Below are 25,283 nucleotides of genomic sequence, written 5' to 3' on the forward strand. Positions count from 1 at the left end.
GGAATGTTGCCAAGTAATTATTACCCACTGCAGAAATAATTATTTATTCATACTATAGTAAATCTTGCCACGGGTCTTCTCGCTTGTATACAAAGAGGCAAGCTGTAGCACAAATGCAGTCTTGCTACCATGGGGACAATTCCATATCCTTCTGGTCATTATCGAATCTGTTGAAGCCTAGATTGTAAGCATATATCCTTTCATTGGTGGATGGGCGGAGCCTCATGACGTCATATGATGTTTACGTCACGAATGGTTTTTGGATCCTTTTCTGTGATTTCTTCGGTTCCAGCATCGGCGACTTCATTTTACTCTATAGATATCAAAACTATTGAACTTAGGTACTATAAACTACTTGCAAAAATTAGGTAGGGTTATAAATATACACTTGCCAACTTTCACCTTTATCCGATGATTTGATAAAACGGTGTTGCCAGCAAAGGGTGAAAATATTTACGCGATAATATAAAGACATTCAATTTAACCTACATTTAAAAGTCTGCTCGAAATATTTTCTTCAAAATTCAATGAAAAATGTTTCTCTAATATATTATAGCATGATAAAACAATTACCATTGAGCTTATTTCAACAAAATGAAAAGGGTACGAAATAAATTCACTTTTCATCCATCGTTTCACAACGACTATTTCAACATACCTAAGAATTTATCATGAAACCATAAGCTCCTATCACTGAAATAGGTTGAGCATACTATCTTACGCAGTTCATTTTAAAATAGTGTGTTTCACACATTACAAAATATATCATATAACTTCACCTTCATTGTGTCAAATGCGTGTGAAAAATTGTAAGTAGAAAAATATTTGCTCTATTAGCAAAATTACAAACACGAAAAATCTCCCTTTTGACAACTTACAACTTGTGGCATCCCCAAAAAAGAAGTTTTACAAGGGTAATCGCGAAGAAGACGGGAAGAAAAACACACAAACTTCTCCAATGTTTCCCTTGAAATTGGATAAACGTCAGCCACAGTTCAACGTTTCGGGCACTTCAAAAGTGAAGAAACAGATAGTTTTAATCCACTTTCAACCGTCTGGAGGAGTTTTAGGTTCTTCATTCGATGATCTAACTAAACTAAGTTTAAATGCTTCTTATAGGATGAAAGGTGCGTATACACTTCAAAGTGTGAACACACAAACACACACACTATATATATAATATATATATATATATATATATATATATATATATATATATATATATATATATATATATATATATATATATATATATATATATATATATATATATATATATATATATATATATTATATATATATATATATATATATATATTTTTTATATATATCATATATATATATATATATATATATATATATATAGATATATTTATAATATACAATTTAATATTATATGATATATATATAGATATATATATATATATATATATATAATATATATATATTTATATATTTATATATATATATATATATATATATATATATATATATATATATATATATTTATATATATATATATATATATATATATATATTATACATAAATATATACGTAAAGTCATGGAAATCACTATCAAGAATAATGGTGTAAGAATGTATAAATAAAATAAAAATAAAATATAGTTGATGCGATTGAAACCGAGATACTACCGATGGGTGGATGACCAGGGTTCGTATGGAAAGTTTGAATGAGGGAAAGGTTCTGCAAGAATTTGTTAAAGAATTACTTGTCCCACTGTGTTAAGGTAAAGTTAGAACTACAGGTCCACAACCAAGACAAAACCCAGGCTTTTGCCTTTGTAAGGAGGTGTGGCTCGGGTCAGCTTCACAGCGCTGACCAAGTGTGCCCTCTCCAGGTAGAGTTCCCCCAGGCCACAACATACTTAGCATTCCATAGAAGGTGTATGATAGAATTTTAACTGAAAAAGTATAACTGATGACAAAAAGCATGATAAAGGAAGAACAGTGTAGATGTAGAAAAGAAAAATTTTTGTAAAGAAAAAGTCAAAAGTAATGGGAAAACGCTATATGTACAAGGACCCAGAAAGACAAAAGCTTGTGACAAATTCCATAATACGGTAATATGGAGGGTAGAAGATATAGCATTGTGACCCATTAAGGTATTTACAAAGGAAATGAATCCTGCTAGAATATGTAAAATATGACTGTTATGGTGTAGTTTACAGTGATTCGTGAGGTCTACCATAAAGGACAATATATGCAAGTGCATATTGTGGGGTATGGAAATGAGTCGAGAACGGAGTGTAGCATTGTTGATCACTTTCCGAAAGTTTACATAACTTATAACCTGATGCATATTTCCAGTATATATTCACATAAATCTGTACAGACAGGTTCACCAGCTTTGATATTCAATGGTCGAAGGTCAAAGTAATAGATTTTCAGCGGTGCTTGTAATAGAGCAATGTTGCAATCAATGCAAAATTCAACAAAACATGAAATCTATATCCATTGAGACTTTTTGGTGTCATAGTGAACTTTATCACTGTCTTTACTACATCCATTTCCATATTTATTTTCACTATTTTGATATCATGCTTTCCTTGGGCTTTATTTTTTATCGCCATTCATAAATATATTTTGCATCTTCATTTCCTGTCAATCGATTCTTAAGGAAGTTACCGTTCGTTCTGACTGGAAAAGATTCAGTTTATGAAGGTAAGTAAACTGACAAGATTGAGCAATGAAAGTTAATATGAATGGTGGAAAAATGGAAGCTGTCCTAGAAGCAAGAGAAGTAGTGTAGTACGAAGGAAGTGGAACACCTGTCCTTCAGAAGAGTGAAGTGTGGGTGATGAGTGAGAGACGAAAGTTTGTAACAGTTAAAATGAATTATTATTCGCACTGTATGCGACATATGAACTGATAAGTGGTGGTAATATTAACATAGTGTCAAAAGATGGATCAAGAGTTTTAAGATTATCATGTCGTGGGTAAACAATCGAGGTCGATATGTTAGTGACAAAGAGTTGTCGTGTTCGGCGGTTCGAGTCCAAGAAACGACGAGCTTTTTATCAACTAAATTCCCCTTCGGCATACTCGTACATACATATATAAACAAGTTACTTCCGAGGTAGAGCGAATTGGATATTAAACAACATTTGTAGCTTAATGTTTGGTATATAACTCACGGTGATGTGGAAAAAATTCATCCATAAAACAGCTGGGTGCTTCAAACCGATATCATGATGGAGGTGGGTTGATATCGACACTTAATTACAAATACCTGCGCTCGACGGGGATTTGTACAGGAGAGTCGGTATCAACTTATACCTCACTTGATGCGCTAAGGCGTCACTGAACGTCGAGAGTTCTCGTTTTCGGTGGTTCGAGTCCGTGAAACGACGAAATTCTTCTCAACTCTAATTCCCCTCCGAGGTAGAGCGAATTGGATATTAAACGACATTTGTAGCTTAATGCTTGGTATATAAATCACGGTGATGTGAAAACAATTCATACATAAATGTATATATATCACGAAAAAACTACTTATCATCAACCATTTACTTGACTGTGCAAAGCATAATATAAAGTGCATGATATAAAAATATAAGAAGGTTCTTATACATCTAATGCCAAAAATAATCTAATCAGTTTCTCAGTTTTTCACGAACAGAATGCATTATTACGTACAAGGAAGTGTACGAGTGGTCTATAAATGGTTGAAAAGAAGATTTTTCTTGCTGAACAGGCTGTCCGGACGCCAAAGTTGAAGCCTACAGAGGCAGTCCCCGTAAGTTAGGCAAATACTTTATGGAACTTGGTTTTAGGAAGTGAGAGAAACTTTTAGCATAAATGAAAATTAGGACGTTGCTCGCGTTCCAGCTTTTGTCGCCTCATTTTCTGAATACCTGAACCTCTTATCAAGTAACTGTCCCTCGCTCGAAGGTAAAACGTTTCCTTTTGTGGTTATTATTTAATTATAATCTCATACCGAAGAGTTTTATTGATCCACTGATAAAAATTCAACAATATTTTATGGTGTTTATTTCCTGGTAAAGTCATATTAAAGGGAAAATTAACTACATGAAACACGCCGGCTCTTACTTCATAAGCAACAATGATATTAGAGAGGAAGCATGAATCACGAAGTTAAGAACATCTGATGTATATACATACATGCATATATATATATATATATATATATATATATATATATATATATATATATATCTCAAAAAATCACCATAACGTGACTGGAAAATCTTCAAGTAATCAAAGTCCACAATTATGTAAAATGTGTATTAAAAATACATAAAAAAACGGGAGCTTTCGTCTACTTGATCAGTAGACCTCATCAGCCGTACTGATTTCCTTTTCAATAATTATATACAAAAAAGTTACGAAGGACAGGCAGGACTCTGGAAACGTCTCCAAGGGAGATAACCACCAAAACAAACTCTCTTAATTATGTTATTCCCTCGTTCAAATGTCTGGCCAAAAGACGAGCCGATCGTCGTGGTTGAACTACCTCCTCTGTGTGTTCGGCTGTTCCCTCGTCCAAAACTTCTGCATCGGCACCTGCAATGGGGGTTTTTGTATATAATTTTTGTATATAATTATTGAAAAGGAAAATCAGTACGGCTGATGAGGTCTACTGATCAAGTAGACGAAAGCTCCCGTTTTTTATGTATTTTTAATACACATTTTACATAATTGTGGACTTTGATTACTTTGAATATATATATATATACTATAGAGTATATATATATATATATATATATATATCTATATATATATAATATATATATTATATATATATATATATATATACACAGTATATTACATTCATATACTATATACAAGACGGTTAGAGACAAGCGCAAAAGTTAAGATTAGCAACTCACTACCGTGCCTTTAAGATATACGTATATATTACATACACATACATACTACATGTTACGCCACAAACGTCATTTAATATCCAAGTCACTGTACCGCGGGAATAACTAACTTACACCTATGCGGAATTATAATTGAGAAGTGCTTAGTCCCCGACACGATTTGAACCGATGCCTGGTTTAGAAACAACAAGAGCCGGTGTCAAGCTGTGTGGTCAATGTCACTGTCGGTCGTTGTTTCTAAACCAGCCACCGGTTCAAATCCTGCCCCTTGAGTGTAGGTTATTTATAAGAATGGTGTATTGGATATACAACGATATTTGTGGCGTCAAATTCGTGAAATATATATATAAAAAAAAATCAACACCTTCCAAAATATTTAGAAGTCTACCAAACGTTGGAAGTTTGTGGTGCGGCAATCTGACATCCTGTCGTCAAAAGGCCTCCAGGTACTTTTGTTTTAGATTAATATTGTCAAAATATGTAGTTTGAAAAGCTGCAACTGTGGACCTGACCTGTTCTTTGGATGGCATCTAGACAACGGCATTTTATGTAGACATTCCTTAATGAAATACAGCTATGCAAGTTACTGGAATCTTTCATAAGTATGAAAAGGCTAGAAATATTATAAATTTGTTCAATTAACCTTAATCTTTCTTTCTTGAAATAACAGTGGTTTCTTAGAAAGCTAATTTGCAATACATTCTCTGTCTCGACTACACAGACCCTGATAAATGTTCTGATTCAAATTGTTTATTATTATTATTATTATTATTATTATTATTATTATTATTATTATTCAATGTGAACTAATGATAGCAACTGCAGTAACCTTATGTGTCTACAGCTTAGCTGAACTGCCGCCATCATTACCTACTTCAAGAGAACAATTTTATTGTTGCAACTTTCACGAGGCATCGCATGTGGTCGAATATGTCAAAATTTGTTGTTCTGTAGGAAGGAAAGATTTTAATAACCTACTCTCTCTCTCTCTCTCTCTCTCTCTCTCTCTCTCTCTCTTCTCTCTCTCTCTCCATTAAAGGATTGGAGAGATAAGGAGCCTAGGGCTCTCCATATGTCTCGGGGGAAATGATCCTTAATCAAGGATTCAAGATGCTTCCAGGATTCAAGATGCTTCAAGGATTTAAGATGCTAAGTCGTACTACATCCTATGCCTTGCTGAAGATCACTCACATGGGATCTGGAAAAAGCTTATTTCTCAAGTTTTTTTTGATAAAATTCTTTTTATATTTATTTTTATACTTTTATACATTCCATTTATGTTCTCATCCTACTCGTATGTCTATAGGTTTTAAAATGTAAGTCTGTTGCGCCTTAAGTGTGCTTCAGAGATCACTAGGGATAATAGTGAATTTTATAACCACATACACGTAGTGAATGCACATACACACATATATAAATATATGTATTTAATTTTCCATCTATCCCTTATCCATTAAATACATTAACATGAGCGCGCACCCACACCCACACATATATATAAATATGTATATATATAGTATATACATAGAGAGAGAGAGAGAGAGAGAGAGAGAGAGAGAGAGAGAGAGAGAGAGAGAGAGAGCAGTTTCCAGAATACTTTTGTAAGAATATTCTTACTACTGCAAATAGTCCGAAAACATAAGGATCGATGGTTGAAAAAAAAAAAAAAAAAAAATTATGCCACTTTAACCTATGCTACTTGTTCACCAAACAGAAACACAAATTCGGTCAGCACCCTTCCTCCCCAGTCGAGAGAGGGACAGCTCTAAACACAAACGAAAACCGAGACCAGTCAAGCAATAATCCAAATGCACACACACACACGGAACCGCGGAGTCCAAGTCAAACTCAACAAAACCTCTTCATTCGTCGAGAAGCCCTAAAAGAACACAAAGTGACATTTCCTCCGGAGGCTTAATGAGCAAAGTTGGGCCGACTAAGTTGAAGGGGGAGGGGGGTCAGGGATGGAGTGGGGGCAGGTTAGGGAGGTAGCTGGGTTGTAAGACAAAGGGCCATGAGGGTGCCATCCCTGTACTTAGAATTTTCACCTGGACGTTAAAAGACAAATAAATTTGCCAGGGACAAGAAAACACCAGATTAAAAATGAATTTTAGGATGTGAAATCAAGTCAGGATTTTAAAAGAATTCTCGTTTTAGGGCACGTGGTATCCAACTCGGTTCCAGGCCAAGTTCTGATATAGTATATTTGTTACCAGCCTCTTTTAGTTCGTCCGTATTTAATTCTCATTGGACCAATTATGCTACTATTTTATTTACTGTTTCACATATTTTTATATCGTCGATATTTTAAAGGTCTTAACTAAATGAGTAATTCTCACACCCAGTCAAACATAAGCTTCATTGCCCATTAAAGTAATATCTTTGTAACTTGTGTGAAGGGGTTAGCACAAGAAAGGTACAACCTTCTTCTTCCTCAGCAAGTCGGCCCTTGCAAACTTAAACCGAACGGTGCCCCAATGCATGCAAACACAAAATTATATACATACACAATTACAGTTTTAGAACGATCTGATATTTGAAATAAAGGTTTGAGAATTATCTCATTTTGAATGTGAACTGTAAATTATATTATCTATAAAATTTACATTACAAAATGAGATAAATCTAAAACCATAATCTGAAGGGACTACAACATCACCAAATAGGGCACGTAGATGAGCGCGCACACAGCCTCAATGACGCATGATTATTGGAGTCAGAAAAACAGACGTAATAAGATTACTCCAAAGCGTGACAAGCTAAATTTAAGAAATACGTGTACTGAATGGTGCTAGACCCCGTTGGCCACAAAACCGTAATCTTATGGAGAAGACAGAGAAGGCTCCCCCTCTGTGTGAGACATAACTTCAGAGAACAGGTGAGGGCAGGATTACCAATTATTACAAAAACTGCCTTTAGTTCAAATGTTATGAATGAAAGCAGCTCAGAGATGAATGGACGATTGAAGTAATAAAAAAGGTATTCATAACTGAAGAACGTATGAAATGAAACAAACAAAACACCCACATTTTCTTAGAATCGTAATGAGCCACATGAATTATGGAAATATCTAATCTCGCTAACTAATCTGAACCCCTTAAATGTTCACAAAAGTGAGACCCAACGGTGTAAATCAAGGTATACAAATTTATGAAAGATTTCTAAGATATGCGGATCACATCCGGTCCCACCTCATTCGTTTACATTTAAGATCACCATAAAGCTTCGTAAGATGCACAAAGACTTCGAATGTATGCAGAATTCCTCAGGAAGACCTTAAGGAAAAAGTCATAGGGTGAACCCTTCATAATCTCAAGTGAAAGCAATAACATTATCCAATTAAAACCCAAATTTATAAGTGATATGATCATTCAGGATACCATTCACAGCAGTATTTGAAATGAGAATTTCAAAGTAAAACGAAAAAAAAATATTTTCATTACTTTTTCAAACCATTTACATTGACAGCTATAATAGATTAGCCTTCAATATAGCCAATGCATTCTCACCATTGCATTTAAAAAATTGAGAAAAAAAAATCTATTTCGATGAGTTTCCGTTTTCATGCGGTTCTCCCAATTTCACGGATAAATTTATGTTCGCCTGTGACGGACATGTTTGGGAAAATATTTTTCCAGCGCTGAGAGATTCGAAGGGGAGAGAGACATGGAGGCTTCGTTCGTTATCGCGGTACAATCACCGGCATAACTAGATATGGAAAAATGGGAAAAAATGAATAAAATCGAATATTCTCTCTCACTAGCTATATTTTGACAAACGACAACAGTAATATTGACACTTAATTAACTCAAAATATCGTTCACTCTAATGCGGGTATTACCGCAAAAGGAAGTAAAGATAAACGTTAAAGCTACACTAACCAAATTTATCAATGAATAAAGGATGTAACCCTTAGTACACGGAACACAGAAACTTCTGATTTTCCTAATTGGTTTATACCTCTACATCAGGGGTTCCCAACCTTTTTAAGCTGATGAGCACTCACCTGTTTTGTGTGTTAATGTGAAAGCACCACAATAATTTTATGGTTTGGGAATTAAGAACCAGTCAAATTAGCAAGTGATAAGACTTAGTCTTCGTTTATTTCAAATAACAAAATTTTAAATTACTTGCACTGAAGATTCAAAAATGAATTTTCACAGCTTGGACGTTTATTCAAAGTTACTAACATTCACCAATCAGGCAAATTTTACTTAACTGTCATAGATTGTAGTGCTTTAACGGCACAATGATTCACTGGTACGATATATGTTTACCTTCAAGACGGATTATATTGATATCTAAAAATGTCAATAAATAAGTTTTCGTGTTCGATAACAAACTAAAACATAGGTTTGTTTATTGTCAATTACATTCCTCATTAAGTTAATCATGTTGTGGAAAAAAAAGAATACATAAAATTCACAGGAAGCATTATTTCCTTAATACTGATACACAAGCTAATTATTTCAAATCTTGGACATTATGAAAAATGATAATAATAATAATAAAACAAGTCCACCTCTCCGATTGTCTGTGGATTCAGTGAGAACTTTGATGCTGAATGAAACGTGCCAAATCTACACCCTACTAATAATACTGTACCAATATCACAAACAGGCACACGCGCACGCACACACACACACACACACGCACACACACACACACACATATATATATATATATATATATATATATATATATATATATATATAATATATATATATATATATACTATATATACACAAAACGAAAAAGGCAGAGGGGTATTTTAAATTCCGCAGTTAGTTCTACGAAGAATTGGTGGTCGCAAGCACGATTTTATCAAATTCGAAAGAGCACTGTGTAACGATTGGTCGTTATTTGGTTGATATAATCGTTGTTATTGTTCCATTGTTTCTCCCACCCTCCAGTGTTTATCGTCAAAGTGACTTCTGTCACGAAGTGACATCAGTGGTCAGGTTTTGGATGGCGATCTGAGAGGTTTTGGACAACTGTTACGAAGACTATACGCCATCATGGTTGAATGGCAGTAATAGAGCAGCAGCTGGAAATCAATTTGGTGGATGGGTCCGTGGTACCTGTTTAACTTCGACGGGGGAATGAGGAATGAGGACCTCTCCGTCTGTGTGTGTGTGTGTGTGTGTGTGCATGTGTGTGTGTATGGTATTGCCGTACTGGTACCTGGTCACTTCCTTGGGAGGATGGTGATCTCTCCTGTGTGATGGATTCTTCAGTAGTACCCTGATTTGTGTGTGTTTTTGTATGCTAATTTAGTGTTGTGTGTATCTATTACTTATTGTGCAGATCATAAGTTATTATGCTGCTCATTTGTATCATTATTGTTACTATTTGTGCAGTCTGTCTGTACTGTCTCTTTGCCTAATCTTGGTGTTATTATTACTTTATTATTTTGGTGTCGAGCAGTGTATGGATGGCTATGGGTAGCAATACTTTGATTATTGTTTACATTACTTAGTGTCGAGCTAGTGTATGGCTCTAGTGTTATCTTGTAACATTGCTTATTTTGGTGTGATAAGATTGGCTAGCATTAAAGTGTGGTAGTGTGATTTCGTGAGATGGCTTTATCTATTTATTTATTTACTACTTTTAAAACTGTAATTAATAATCGTGTTTTTACCATCCAAAACCTGGTTCACCTACTCCTCCTTGATTTGTCTCTCATGTCATTCCATCCAACTTTTTTCATTTTGAACTGCTGGTCTCTTAATAAAGATAATTACAACTGCCAGACCATCAGAGAGCACAGAGGTCCTCGCGAGTACCAGTTTGGGAACCTCTGCTCTACATAGATGTAAGCGTTGTTTATATATGTGCTATTCACCTCACTTCTAATCGGAACACTAAAAAGAAATTGTACGAATATGACACTTATAGTTCCGTACCAATATTATCACACTTTCATGGCTTTCATTTACTCTTAAACTGCAGTACTCAACATGATATAACTGTATTCTGTTTATCCCACTGACATTTAAACTTCTCTTCACTTTAAAATAACTTCTAAATACAAAACCAGGTGTCGATGACCATCTGAAATATAAAATCTGATCATCTTCATACAAAATCCGGCGTCGATCACCATACCTACAGAAAGACAAGTCTGCGTGCATTAACACAAGTCCTGCGCAATCGACCATTCACCTCCCAATAACAGCGTCTCTTCTTCTTAACCTCTCAAGCCATGTCGTTCTTTTGTCCGCAAAGTCTTGTACATTTTTCATCTTCAACTAACAAATCTTAGGCTACCATGACTACCATATCCTCTCAAAATCTAAGACCCTGCACTACAGTCGACTCTACAACATTCCACCAAGACACACTTAACTTGACACCCAATAATTTTACCATTTTATTTAAAGTCTACAAAGCTTGAATATTTCCAGTGGTTCCCTTGCCAAACCCACAATTTATTTTAACAGTCATTCCTGTGAGCGAATAAATTTTGTTTCTTCTCTGAATATTCTTCTTTTCAAGAAGCACATCACCCCAATTATCTATCCTGCCCTCCGCCGTCCACCTGCCTTTCTAATCTCGCTTTGACACCTTTCTCACATTTGTACCGATTCTAAGTTCTGCCTCAGAACATGACCGTTGTTATAACATTTAATGAGTCCTTCCAAACAATCAATAAACAGAAACAAAACTATATTCCTTTCCGACTACATGATATCACTGGCATTCTTCAAGGAAAACGCTACCTCGGACCTTACCCTTCACCCGAGAACAATGTTTCCTCTGAACTCTCGCTCATATCCACCAAAGAAATTCTTATTTCTTTCATTTTTTCCTCTGTCCCACGTTATCCTTTGATTCCAACCCTTTCTTCCCCTCGCATGTCTATCGGAGTGTCTCCCTTTCACTTTGCATCCGCCTCCTTTCAAAAAGAAATTTCTCCGCCGTCAATAAACCTCTCATATCACCGGCCTTTCCGTCCCTTACTTAATTCTTTTCTCCCTGCGCACATATTCCACAAAACAATTCTTGCCTCTCGCGGATAATTCCATATTCTTTCTGATGCCATGTTCGTTCTGTATCTAGTGCAATTCTTATTCTTAGGTTTCATATCCCTTCACCATCAATGGGACTCAATTTCTCATTAAACTCGCAATCTCGTCGTTTATGGCTACATTCAGGACTTTTACTTCTCCGACTAAAATCGTTCTTCCAAGTGTTTCTCCTCCTACTTTCTCCTACACCGACACTTAAAATCGTGAATACTTTAAAATTTTGCACTCCCCACCAGTTCCTATTTCTTAAGTATAAATAGTATTTTGAAGACAGGCATATTCTCTACAGAAAGGCCGAGTTAATAAAATCGATATATTTAATTTATTCTTGCTATCTATGTCACCCGCGGTACTTCGTAACCCTCCCTCAGGCCGATACAATTTTTTTTTCAATAATTTTGCAGGTCTCACTAACAGAACATAGGAATTAATTTCTTTATTCTTCCTTCGTAAAAAGTGCAAAATGTAAAAACAAAACTAATTTGACTTGATATTCTAATTTAGCCGTCCTGACGCCTTAATACCTATTGTTGTTCCTTTCCATTACAGCCACACACCGCTATCTTGCTAACATTATCCGTCTCTTCATATCAAGAGCCAGAAATACGTTAATACTCCCTATAATTCTATGTCTGGCTGCCTGTAATTCAGCCAGTCAGCTGAGACGACAGAAATTCTTATACTTTCCTGTAACTGCTACTCAAGACTGAATTTGTTAGAACTTGTTAAATATACGACAAATGATTAACACTCAACCATTAACAAGATTGAATTTTCCTGTTTTTTCCGCTTTACTGGCATCATTAACAGCGACGCGTTTTCATCGCATGAACGTACATGAAATCTGGAAGCAAGATACCATACCTGATTACTTCACCCTAATGATAACATTTTCAGTACCTAGCTCAAAAAAAACGGCAAAAAACCTGTATGGATCTCTCTATAAATGTCACAACGTTAAAAAAAATTTCAGTATCATTTCACCTTTATATCAAATTCCAGTCAAATACTACATGACGTATAACGTAACATGTAAATCCCAATTTTTTATATTTTCAGAGAAATGGTTGAACCACAAGTAGAGCTATTTCTGCTATTCAACGACATGCCCACTGGCGCTGAGCTGAAAAGAGTATCAGAGATTGATGTGAAATGCTTCCTACAAAAACTACACATTTTTAACATTTTAAAGAGCAATTGGAATGACACCGAGCGGAGTCCAAGGGAATTTCACTGTGACTTGAGATAGTATTTTCATTTGAGACATTCAACAGTTTTACAAGAGATCTCATGAAAACCTTTCGTTTTGAGAAATGTGACATAAAGGCAACTCCTTAATATGACGGTGATGGTATGGAGTAGTATGCTTTCGTAAATAATTCACAAGGATCTTCAAAATAAGCTGCAGAACGCATAAAAGTTCTTGAGGTGCAAGTATATATATATATATATATATATATATATATATATATATATATATATATATATATATATATATATATATATGTATGATATTGCAAGTTTTGTGGAAAAATAACGAAAACAATACCTAATCCCCTACCAATTAGAATGTCCTCAACTGCGAATACAACTTGCAAGCTGTCCTGTTTCGACTGTCCTGTTGTAATCCCATGCCTTGTTATATGTTCTCTGTTGGCAAGGGCGACTGGGTGTTCTATTCGGAAGGCATTCCAGCACAGTGCTCAAGCACCTGGCATTCCAGCACAGTGCTCAAGCACTTGGCATTCCAGCACAGTGCTCAAGCACTTGGCTTCTTTCCTATTTTTGGACCTAATGAGTACTTGCCATAAAGTCGTCCACTAGATAGGCGATCTATCTTTACAATTTTCTTTAAATGTCAAATATCATTTACACAGTATCATTTACAAATATTACTTACACAGTTAAAAACAATTCAAAGAACATGCGTGAATGGGTCAACAGGATATTAGTACAAATTTCTACTCTACCTACAAGGCAGTCGATTGGTTGTGTTAAAGAATATTCCTGTATATTCCAGATCAATTTACGGGATAGATAAACTTAATTCTAATGGAACAGTAGATAATCATGAAATTACGGTGAACTTAAGGTCATTGACAAGAAAGTGGGCTTCACATTCGACTCCAAAAGTGTCTATACCTACTGAGGAAGAAAATGAGAGATTTTCCAGTGAACTGTGAAACATTACCATTACATTTATATACAATGCAGATTAGTAGTTTAGGCCACTAGCAATAGCCAAAAGAGAGACAACACTGTAAAATATTTTGAAGTAAATGGTTATATTCATGATATATTCGAAAACAGTCCCCGAAGCCTTCGACCTACATCTATATAGTTTACTCAAGACGTCCCTAAATAACGTATAATTTTCATATCAATGCTATTTGTTGAGAAGCAACTGGCTACTGTTGTCCAGAACTTGAGATTTTAAATGAAGGTGATAAAACGCATTTTAGGCAACTATTTCATATTTCTCATTTCATTTGGTAAGAAAAAATTCTCTCTACTGTAATACCGTAACACCATACCTGCCAGTTCAAGGAATTCGTATTGCACATGAATATTACTACTCTATTCCTATTCATCCCCACATCACAGCCTTTTGCTGATCAATTCAAAATACGAAATTTTCCTAAATTATATGCTTTTTTAATCACATCAGTTCTGATGGTGTCGGTGAATAGTTCATTTCTCCAACCAGTTCACAGCCAATGAAACAGTGTCCATTCTATCACTTGTATTCAGCAATATCTTTGCAACTAACGATTAATGTTCTTTCCAGGAAAATTCCGTGAACTAGATTTCAAAAACGGTTGGCCACCTTGTGAATTTTATAACCTACAAACCCCTTGAGCTATCCCTTTGATAACTGACATTCGGTCTTATAAACTATACCTCCCCTATGTTCACATATTTACGTGATGGGTCTTTGTCCCTACAATAAATGCTAACATTTTTAGATTTACTTGAAATTGCTTAATTTGATTTGAAAATGACAAAAAGGGTAACTTGAGGATATGTTTTAAGTCTCTCTTTTCAAGTATTATATACATATTTATCTACTGGATTAATATATGAAGGGAAATCTAAGGCGTGTATGCAAAACGTTCTGAACAGTCAAAACTCTGAAATGGCGGGAAATCTAAAGGAATTCGCTTTCTTCTATACAAAGAATCCCATATTTCGAATAAACCATAAACGAGACCTCTTCCAATTTTTTCATGGAAAAGCTAAAAAATTGGGCGTTTGTTTTTTTAGACCAAACAATGAAAAATTTTTGGGCAGTGTTGCACTTTGACATCTGGAAAATGTAAAGTGAAATTCTCTAGTTGGCTGTTATGTTTTCTTTTTTATAGTTTGGCAGCAAGTTGAAACCAGACTGCGCTAAAGGGCCACATAAAAGTAGTTATATTTACCTTGAATACCTTCTGGATTAAATACATATTTATTCCCTCCTGCTACGATCTAAATTATTTTCCGAAACTAGGATTCCTGTTGCATTCGTCGTATTCACCAAAAATTACCTTTTTGTTGTTCATCTGATTTTTACTATAAAACTTACTCAATTTCAGAAAGCCCTGAACACCAAGATATACAATACTACATTACTACATTACAAGCTTCAAAAGAAGGATTGTTTTGGGTCTGTACGAAGTTTTTCATGTTCACTTTGAAATGATTTCCTGTCTTCTACGTGTTAAAAGATTTTCAATTAATGGAAGACCAATAATGAAAAACCAATAATAAGAAAGTAATGTTTATCACAATATACTCAATTTTGCAAACAAAAAACTCCCTGCCTAGCCATGGCATTTCATCAACCTGGGTGTTTATTTACTACATACAAAACTGCCACATAATCAGCAACAACAGAGGCAACCTTAATGCCTTTGTAAAAAAAATAAATAAAATTAAACTTGCAAAGGCATCTTCCGGTATGGTGTAAAAACCTTTAAGTTAATGCCTTGGTCAGAAAGAAATTTACAGAGGCCACCTTTGGCACGGCGAAAACCCCCTAAATAAATAAATAAATAAATAAATAAATATTTAGCAGAGGCCACCTTTGGCACGGCGAAAACCCTAGTAAGTTAATGTCTTTGTAAATAAATAAATAAATAAATAAATAAAAAAATAACGAAAATAAATAAATAAATAAATAAAAAAAAATAAATAAATAAATAAATAAAATGCCATAAGCTAATGCCTTTGTAAGAAAAAAAATCTTAAAATTTACGGAGGCAATCTGTTTCCACTGTTTTCCACTAAACATAGTCAGTTAATACTCTCATGTAAAACCCCGGAATTTAATGTCTCTATTAAAAAAATTGTAGTGGCAACTTTAAGTGTACAACCCAGTAAGTTATTGCCTCTATAGAGAAGAAACTTGCAAAGGTGCAGTTGTAAGTTGATGATTTTGTCACAAAAAAATCTTGCAAAGGCAACTTCTAGTACAGCATAAAACCTTAGTTCATGCCATTATGTATAAAAAAAATTTACCAAAACAATCTCTGGCGCGGCATACAATCCAGTCAGTTAAAAAAAAAAAAAAAAAATTGAAAGGCAACTTCTGGCGTGGCGTAAAATCCCCTAAGTTGCTACTTAAGAATCCCCCCCCCCCCCCCCCACCCCCCCCCCCCCCCCCCCACCCCAACTTGAGGATTAGACTCCCTGTGACGCACCTGGTTCACGCACCAGTTACTTTATTTTCATGACATATTTTCCTTTTCTCCTTAAAAAAAAATTAATTTCCATTAATCACCATTTGTTACCTCGGTGGTAAAACCAATCCATCTCTTTCTCTACACAAAAGCAAAATATATGAAATAAACTATAAAAAAATTAAAGGCAGAAATACATCCGAAAGGGCGTAAGCAAATTATAGCAAAATGATATATAAATATTGAACATAAAGAATTGACTAGCCTGCTATTGACGCCCTTCGGCTGAAAATCCCTTTCACAATTCTGGCGTAGTAACGACACTCCATATTACAGAAGCCAATGAGAAGAGAAACACCTTTCATAATTCTGCATTCTCCCTCTCACGAATTCTCTCATGGGAGAGAGGGAGAGAAGCCACAATACTCCGAAAATTATTCTCAAAGACGAGGATTCGAGGCTGCATTTCAAGGCTCCTGGGAAATCAGGGAGGGATTCGAGCCTTTTGGCGGTCGGCCTCTGTGGCCACTGAACAGTGCTCCTCAGTTTTTTTTTTTTTTACGACTGTTGACGAAGCATTATCATCATATTTTAACAAAGATGGCAGATAGCCACGCAAAAGCCCCGCGCGCGCTTTTGTGTACTTTTGGATAACCGGGAAAATAACATAAATTGCTATAAACGTTTAAAAGTGTACTTTCGGATAAATGCTTAAAGAGCAGCAGTTGCTCTATATGTGTTGTAGGATAACGTGGAAAATATCAGCACTCGCTCTCCCTGTTCAGTTTAGAATATCGCTGTTCTGGATTCAAAATGGGAAAATAGCATTCACCGTAAACTTCCAATTAACGTTTCCTTCACATCGGAGGTATGAACGCGGTGAAATTCAATTACCAAATACTATTGTTTGTACTAAATAAATTAACTATAAGAAGTGTCACGAATCTTCAGTGTTCCGTCATTTGATACCTTGAGGAAAAAACAATAGAATTTCATGACTTAAAAAATAAAAAAATCAAATGTTCTAGATGCTGTAGTCTTAAAAGTACAATTTTAATTGTAAATAAATACCTCGACTTAATACCTTTACCGTATTAATTCCGTCAATTACCGATGCACCTTCGTTTTGGAAAAATTATTTCCCTCCTCTCTTCAAACTCATTTACATTGTCTGTTTGTATATCGTATTAGAGAAAAAAAAAGTGTATAACTGAAAAAAAACGGAAATCTTGGACCTCACAGCAATCAGAATTTGTTATTACTGGTCAACAGAAACTTTTTTCCCTAACACGAAAGCAAAGACAAAATAATAAATTAAATACACTAAGAATAGTAATTAAAAGAAAGAAAATACAAAAAAACTTTGCGCTTCGGGGCAAAATGATATGGTATGTATCGAGAATCAAGCAAAAAGTACAAAAAATAAACTAGCCTGCTATTGACAGCCTTCGGCTGAAAATCCCTTCCATAATTCTGGCGTAGTAACGACACTCCACATTACAGAAGCCAACGGAAAGAGAAACACCTTACATAAATATTGCATTCTCCCTCTCACGAATTCTCTCATGGGGGAGAGGGAGAGAAGCCACAATACTCCGAAAATTATTCTCAAAGACGAGGATTCGAGGCTGCATTTCAAGGCTCCTGGGAAATCAGGTAGGGATTCGAGCCTTTTGGCGGTCGGCCTCTGTGGCCACTGAACAGTGCTCCTCTCTCTCTCTCTCTCTCTCTCTCTCTCTCTCTCTCTCTCTCTCTCTCTCTCCGTTGGCGAAACATTACCAGCATCTTAAGGAAAAAACATTGCCATGCAAAAGCCTCCTGCGCTTTTGAGTACTTTTGGGTATCCGGGGAAATAACCGCTTTTGTTATAAACGCTCGTTGTCGTGTACTTTTGCATGAATGCGTAAAAAACAGCAGTTTGTTCTAAATGTTTTGTAGGATAAATGGGAAACTAACAGAATTTGCTGTAACTGTTCCGTTAAAACTTCGCTCTGCTGTACGTTTGGATTCAAAACACGACAATAAAACTCATCATAAGCCTTCTATTTGTCATAATATATTATAATATATAATATATATATAATATATATATATATATATATATATATATATATATATATATATATATATATAGATATATATATATATATATATAACTATATATCTATATAATATATATAATATATATATCTGGAGTACGGAAGCTAAAAAAAATAACTTCAGGGACACGTAAAACGAAATCTTTAATAATCGTGAATCCTTGAAAACTGTAAATATTTTTGTTTTATAAACGGAACCACATGTGACTAAATACGTTTTTCCAGCCATACAAAAACCAGCTAGTGTTGATGACGTAAATGAACAACCAAACGAGAGTTTACTGCAATCTATTCAACTCAACGTAACATATAAATTTCATAAAAAAAGAGTAAATACAAAATTGAATTATTAAGCGCACAAAAAAGCTACATGTCGACAGCAAAATATTCATGACCCCTGGATTATGGACAAATAAGATTGTCAGAATTTATTTCCAGACGATCTGTCGTCTAATGTCTTCACCTCCTTTCATGCAAACGATACGAAAGCCAACATCCTCAATCAATACTGAAAGAAATAAAAGTATTGCAAAGGTCCTGCCACTAATGTGAAAGGACCGAGTATTGCCTTAAGGGAACGATAGTGGCGAGATTCAAGCAGAACTGTGACTATCAAAGAAATACTGATTATTTGGACAATGGTACGACTCCTGTTGAATGAAATTACTATTTTTGATAATTACCAAAGTATCCTTATTCTATGAGTGAATGAATAATTATATTAGTTACAGTAATTTTTATTTTTTTTTATTTATATAGATTTTTGGCATTATGCCAAGCACTGGGACAACTAAGGCCATTCAGCGCTGAAACGGAAAATAAGAGTAAAAGGTTGGAAAGGTGTTACAGGAGGAAAACCTCGCAACTGCACTATGAAACAATTGTTAGGAGAGGGTGGACAGAAAGGTAGAAGAAAGAATACGAACGTAGTTACAGTAAACGGAATGAAAGTAGTTGCAGCTGGGGCCGAAGGGACGCCGCAAATAACCTTAATTAAAGCCTACATTGCACCGGACGAGGTGCACTGACGGCACTACCACCCTACGGGGTAGCTACTGTCATAACGCCAATGACGACGATTTAAACAAAATACATTATAAGACCCTATGAGTGAAAAAAAAGAAAGTTATACGATCTTAAACCTTTCACTGCTAAAACACAACTACCCTAAATTTATTTTGACAAACTGTTTACAGATATATTAATTAAAAGTAACGAAGAGTTCCCCTATAAGAAAGTGATTCACATTTTATACATAAGCTACGTAAAGGGGTCACTCACATTAGGAAAGAGTTATAATTTCACTTCCCCAACACGCACTCGTATTTCATCAAGAATTGCCCATTTGTTTTCTTGGTGAAACGAAATGCAAACGTGCTCAAACTCAGGCATAAGATGATCATAATTCTATTTTTTGCCGACTCAAAAACCGTATTACAGGCATATGCGAGACTTATTTGCGAACAGTATTCACGATATTTATAGACAAGTACAAAGCCATGCCGATTTAGAGTACTATTTTTTTATATTTCATCATAAATGACTTTAGAGCAAAATGGTCAGGCACTTTGGTTCAGCTGTCCTCCTGAATCTTAAATAAAGGATCCCTCGCCCGGAACCATAACAAATTTGTCCTCAATTTTGCAACCCATTCAAGCACGGAAAAAAGGATGGTGAAGAATGATGATATTGCGTCCTGTGCCCCTATGAACACCAACGAAACAAATTTTGGGGAGACCCTTGACTGTGAAGGATGAATACAGCGAAGCCTATAAACCTCCGCTGCACCGATGGATGTCGGTCAAGACTTTACACATCGCAGCACCTCACAGAGTGCAATCAATGAGGAACTGGACCACGTCCAATAATTCTCCCCTAAACGGCTACCAAAACTAATTTATAGAAGGTAAACCAGGAAGAAAATGGAGTTAAATAGACAATTACAACCGAACAGTATTCAGCACTAATCAGTTTAACATAGACCCTGGTTATATGTAAGGTATGATTCGCACAAGGGAAAGAATAGCTAATCAATGCTACATAAAAATTCATGTGTTTGGAAGGAAAATGCAACAAGTCTTTAGAGGAAATACATGCAATGGTCATACAGAGACTGAAATTTGGCGTCGCCTTCAGAATCACTGAAATGAATAGCCATTTGCTACACAAGAGCCGAGATAAGGTGGACATCCGGCCAAGACATCATTATATATAAAACACAGTGGATTCCCTTTCATTGTTTGTCATCCGTTATAGAAGCCGCACCTTGAGATTCGCAGACTGCTGGACTACAGCTTTCTACATTCTAGACAATAATAATTCACCGGGACTGTACATGTCAATAACAATACACTCAATATGAACAATTTCGTTAATGTGAGAGAACGAGATCCCTTTCGTACCTTCCTTAATAATATATATTAATAATAATAAAACACACACGTCAAAACGTGAGATCTATCACTTTCGTTATTAAAGTGCCTCTACCCTTCAAGAAGCTTTGTATAAAACGTGTAAAAATTTTAATCCTCTACTGGTGCTCCATAGGGAAGGGTTATAGGATCTCTTTGCTTCTAGTCTTTACTGGCGACTTGGTTGTCGACTTGTAAAAGTAGATAGCGATGTATGGAAATGGTAAAAGTTAAGTATATCTTAGTTTTACCAGACCACTGAGCTGATTAACGGCTCTCATAGGGCTGGCACGAAGGATTAGATATTTTTACGTGGCTAGGAACCAATTGGCCACCTAGCAACGGGACCTACAGCTAATTGTGGGATCCGAACCACATTATATCGAGAAATGAATTTCTATCACTAGACATAAATCCTCTGATTCCGTGTTGGCCGAGCTGAGAATTGAACTATGGACCACCGGACTGGTAGCCGAGTGCGAAAATCACTCGTACAACGAGGAACTATGGAAATGATAAAACTCCTTCAATCTTATTTGCATGAAGATCACTGTACTTGAAGATTCTGAATATTAAACAATAACCTACAGATACTTTCGACATGGAGTTTTACTTCTAAGCTCCTTAAAAATGTATCACCTAAATATGAAAACTAATAGGCTAAACATTTATTTGGATAAGGGCAACATACAAGCAAGCTTTAACAACTTAGATGCAGAAAAAACTTTCAACACCCATATATATATATATATATATATATATATATATATATATATATATATATATACATAATATATATATATATATATATATATATATATATATATATATATGCATTAAGATACAAATGCCCTTTAATTTCCAGTTCGCGCTACCTCGGAATTAATATATTTTCATATATATATATATATATTTTCATATATATATATATATATATATATATATATATATATATATATATATATATATGTTGAACGAAGGGGAATTCTTTAAATGATAATAATTTCGTCCGCTTGAGGATCAGACCCAGCGGACAGAGGGCAAATCAGGACTTCAGTGAAGTTTTTCCGACTCGGCCAACGTCGATAACGTCACTAAAGTCCTGATTTCTCCTCTGTCCGCTGGTTCGAATCCACGAGAGAACGAAATTATTATCAACTAAAAAATTCCTCTTCGGTTAACATATATGAAAATATATTAATTCTTAGGTAGTGCGAATTGGATATTAAAGTACATTTGTAGCTTAATGCATGTATTCGAATCACGGTGATGTGATAAAAATTCATATCAGTTATGTATATAATTTCAACTTTACACTGTTTGTATTCCCAAAGGCAATACAAACACTAAATACATTCTTAACTAAATGTTACTACTCTCTCTCTCTCTCTCTCTCTCTCTCTCTCTCTCAATGCGAATCAAAGGACATTTTCCATCTAACGAAGCCTCCGAAACGTCATTTCCGGTAAAGGGATATGATGAGGTTCCATCCACCATGACGTCTTGCAAAATTGGATTGAATTCCTCAAAAGACAGAAGACAAAAACTGACACTTGGCACATACGGAAGGAACTAGGATCGTATAATGGCAACGACACGGAGTCACATATATTCATACTCAGATAATTACTTCTGTTCAATAGACAAATAAATTTCATTAACTACACATTTTGGCTACTTTTAATACCAGTCTCTTACTCTTACAATATAATTCTTTAGAAGGTTTCCATTCGAACATATCTGTTCAGCTAAAATGGATTTATAAATAATTCCCTGAGAGTGGACAAGGTAAAAGAATATAAATTAGTCGTTATATACAGAATAGATTTAGTTAAGAAAAAGTACCCAGCGTACAAAGATTTAGCTAAGAAAAAATACATCATTTGTTGAATATATTGTTCAGCATTAATTGATGCATAAAATGATCTTCATGCCTTATTACATATTACATAACTACTGAAAAAGGAGACGATGCAGAGTAAATATATCAGTGATTGAATTCTAACGTCAATGAAGACTTTTAAGTTAACGCAAAGATGTACCAATATTAGTTATCATTCCTTCCAGAAATATTTACTGGATTATTTTTGTCTGATTTGATCCGTTGTAATTTCTACATACAACTTTCATTTTTGGCGACTTTTCTTATAAAGTTATATTCTGTTGTGCAGAAATGAAAAAAAATAGAGCTATTATCCTTTGACTTTTTCACAGGAACAGTCACAAAACAAATAATGATAATGATGATATCAAACAATATTTATTGTAATATAATGGACACCAAAACTGGTGTGATATTCTGCTGGAAGCAAAACAGCAACTTTTCATGAATTTAAAAATCTACGAATCCCATTACAAAAATAAAATACATTATTCTCATTACTATCATTTATGAATAATTTTACAACCCTTACAGGCACAGCATTATGTTCGTACTATATGAATATACAATTTAATCGGCAACGATAAAGCTCATGCTATATCAAAGTTTATCAAAGGTTCAGTCCCATGTAAAAACCTTAAAAAGCACAACTTTTATTGCTCTTCCTAGTAAATGAAAGTATCCCTTTCATCTAAGCATTATCCTTAACCTCGTCCAGCTAAAAACCCAAACAAAGAGAATGAGTCTCACAATACAAGAAGACTATTTATATTTTTGTTTGTATGGTGTTTTTACGTTGCATGGAACCAGTGGTTATTCAGCAACGGAACCAACGGCTTTACGTGACTTCCGAACCACGTCGAGAGTGAAATTCTATCACCAGAAATACACATCTCTCACTCCTCAATGGAATGGCCGAGAATCGAACCCGCGACCACCGAGGTGGGACGCAAACACCATACCAACCACGCCACTGAGGCGCTATCTATATATACTTTCCCTAAAACATACACGACGTCCAGTTTGGCCGCTGAGGACGAACGACGTGCAACTGTGATGTGCTTCAATAAACAACTATAACATTAACTTCTCTGGTTTCCTAAGAGTTTTGGCTGACTTTCTCATTCTTTCAGCAAACATTACGTCTTGCTGGAAATGGAGTTCGTTTAATCTATCAATGTCATCGGTCGAAATTTCCCTGACGAAACATTATCAGATATCACATGCCAGTGGTCCAAGGGTTCACTAAATCATTTTCAAAGACACAAGATACGCTCTTATTTCTTGATTTAAATATTTGCTTCTGACCTTAATAGGAAATGCTGTGGGGTGGAAGGCCCTTAATGCTTCTGGTGCTCTGTTTATGGCATAGTCAAAACTACATAGTTTTTGCCTAATAACAACTATTATAGATAAAATTCCCTTTAACTGATTTAATGTGCTTGGAACATATAGATAAGACTTTTACTTTACCCTCCACCTTTGGTACTGACTTCACTGATATATTCGTAAAACATTTTTATTAGAAATCTCTTTCGTTACCACTCACCAGAAAAGCAAGGTCGAATTTTAAACCACTAAAACATAAGATCTGAACTTCACAAGCTTAAAAAACTGTAGATAACAAAAGGGAAAGTCAACAACCCTTAAAATGAGAAATCTCTCTTATCAAACAACTAACGAAACTGCCTCGGTACATACTCTGAGAATTATGCGCCAAATGATACAACTACCTACACTTTTCTTCTTCACAGAAATTCTGAATATATATCCAAGCTTGAAAGCAAGTTCTCTCTCTCTCTCTCTCTCTCTCTCTCTCTCTCTCTCTCTCTCTCTCTCTCTCTCTCGTCTGGGAAGATTTGAAATAATGCTACGGCAACAACACGTGACTTCAGCTTCATACGCCCACATTTTGACTCCCTTTCGTGTCAATGACTTCACAATATGGAAAATTTATTGGAGCAATACAAAGATAAAAATAATGCTTCCTTTAAAAATAAAGTTTTCCTTGTTCAGCGGCTCCAAGTTCTTCTAATGTGAACAATTCTGTCCTCATACAAAATGTTTATAAAATGATCAAACTACTACGCAAAACACAATATATAAGGCAAAACAAGGTTATTCTTTAAGAGGGAAAATGAAAGAGTCAACGATGTAAATATTATGTAACAGCTCTAAAGTTAATGATTACATACTTGGAAACAATTTGTTCCGGCTGAAATGTCTTCTGGTTTGTATTTTTACTACCACTAACCTTAAGAGTTCATAAATATTATTTTCAGAGTTAAAGATAGACGGTGTTAGAGCCTCTAACATTATATACTTACA

The sequence above is a fragment of the Macrobrachium nipponense genome, chromosome 3, assembly GCF_015104395.2.
Source record: "Macrobrachium nipponense isolate FS-2020 chromosome 3, ASM1510439v2, whole genome shotgun sequence".
Lineage (NCBI taxonomy): Eukaryota > Metazoa > Arthropoda > Malacostraca > Decapoda > Palaemonidae > Macrobrachium > Macrobrachium nipponense.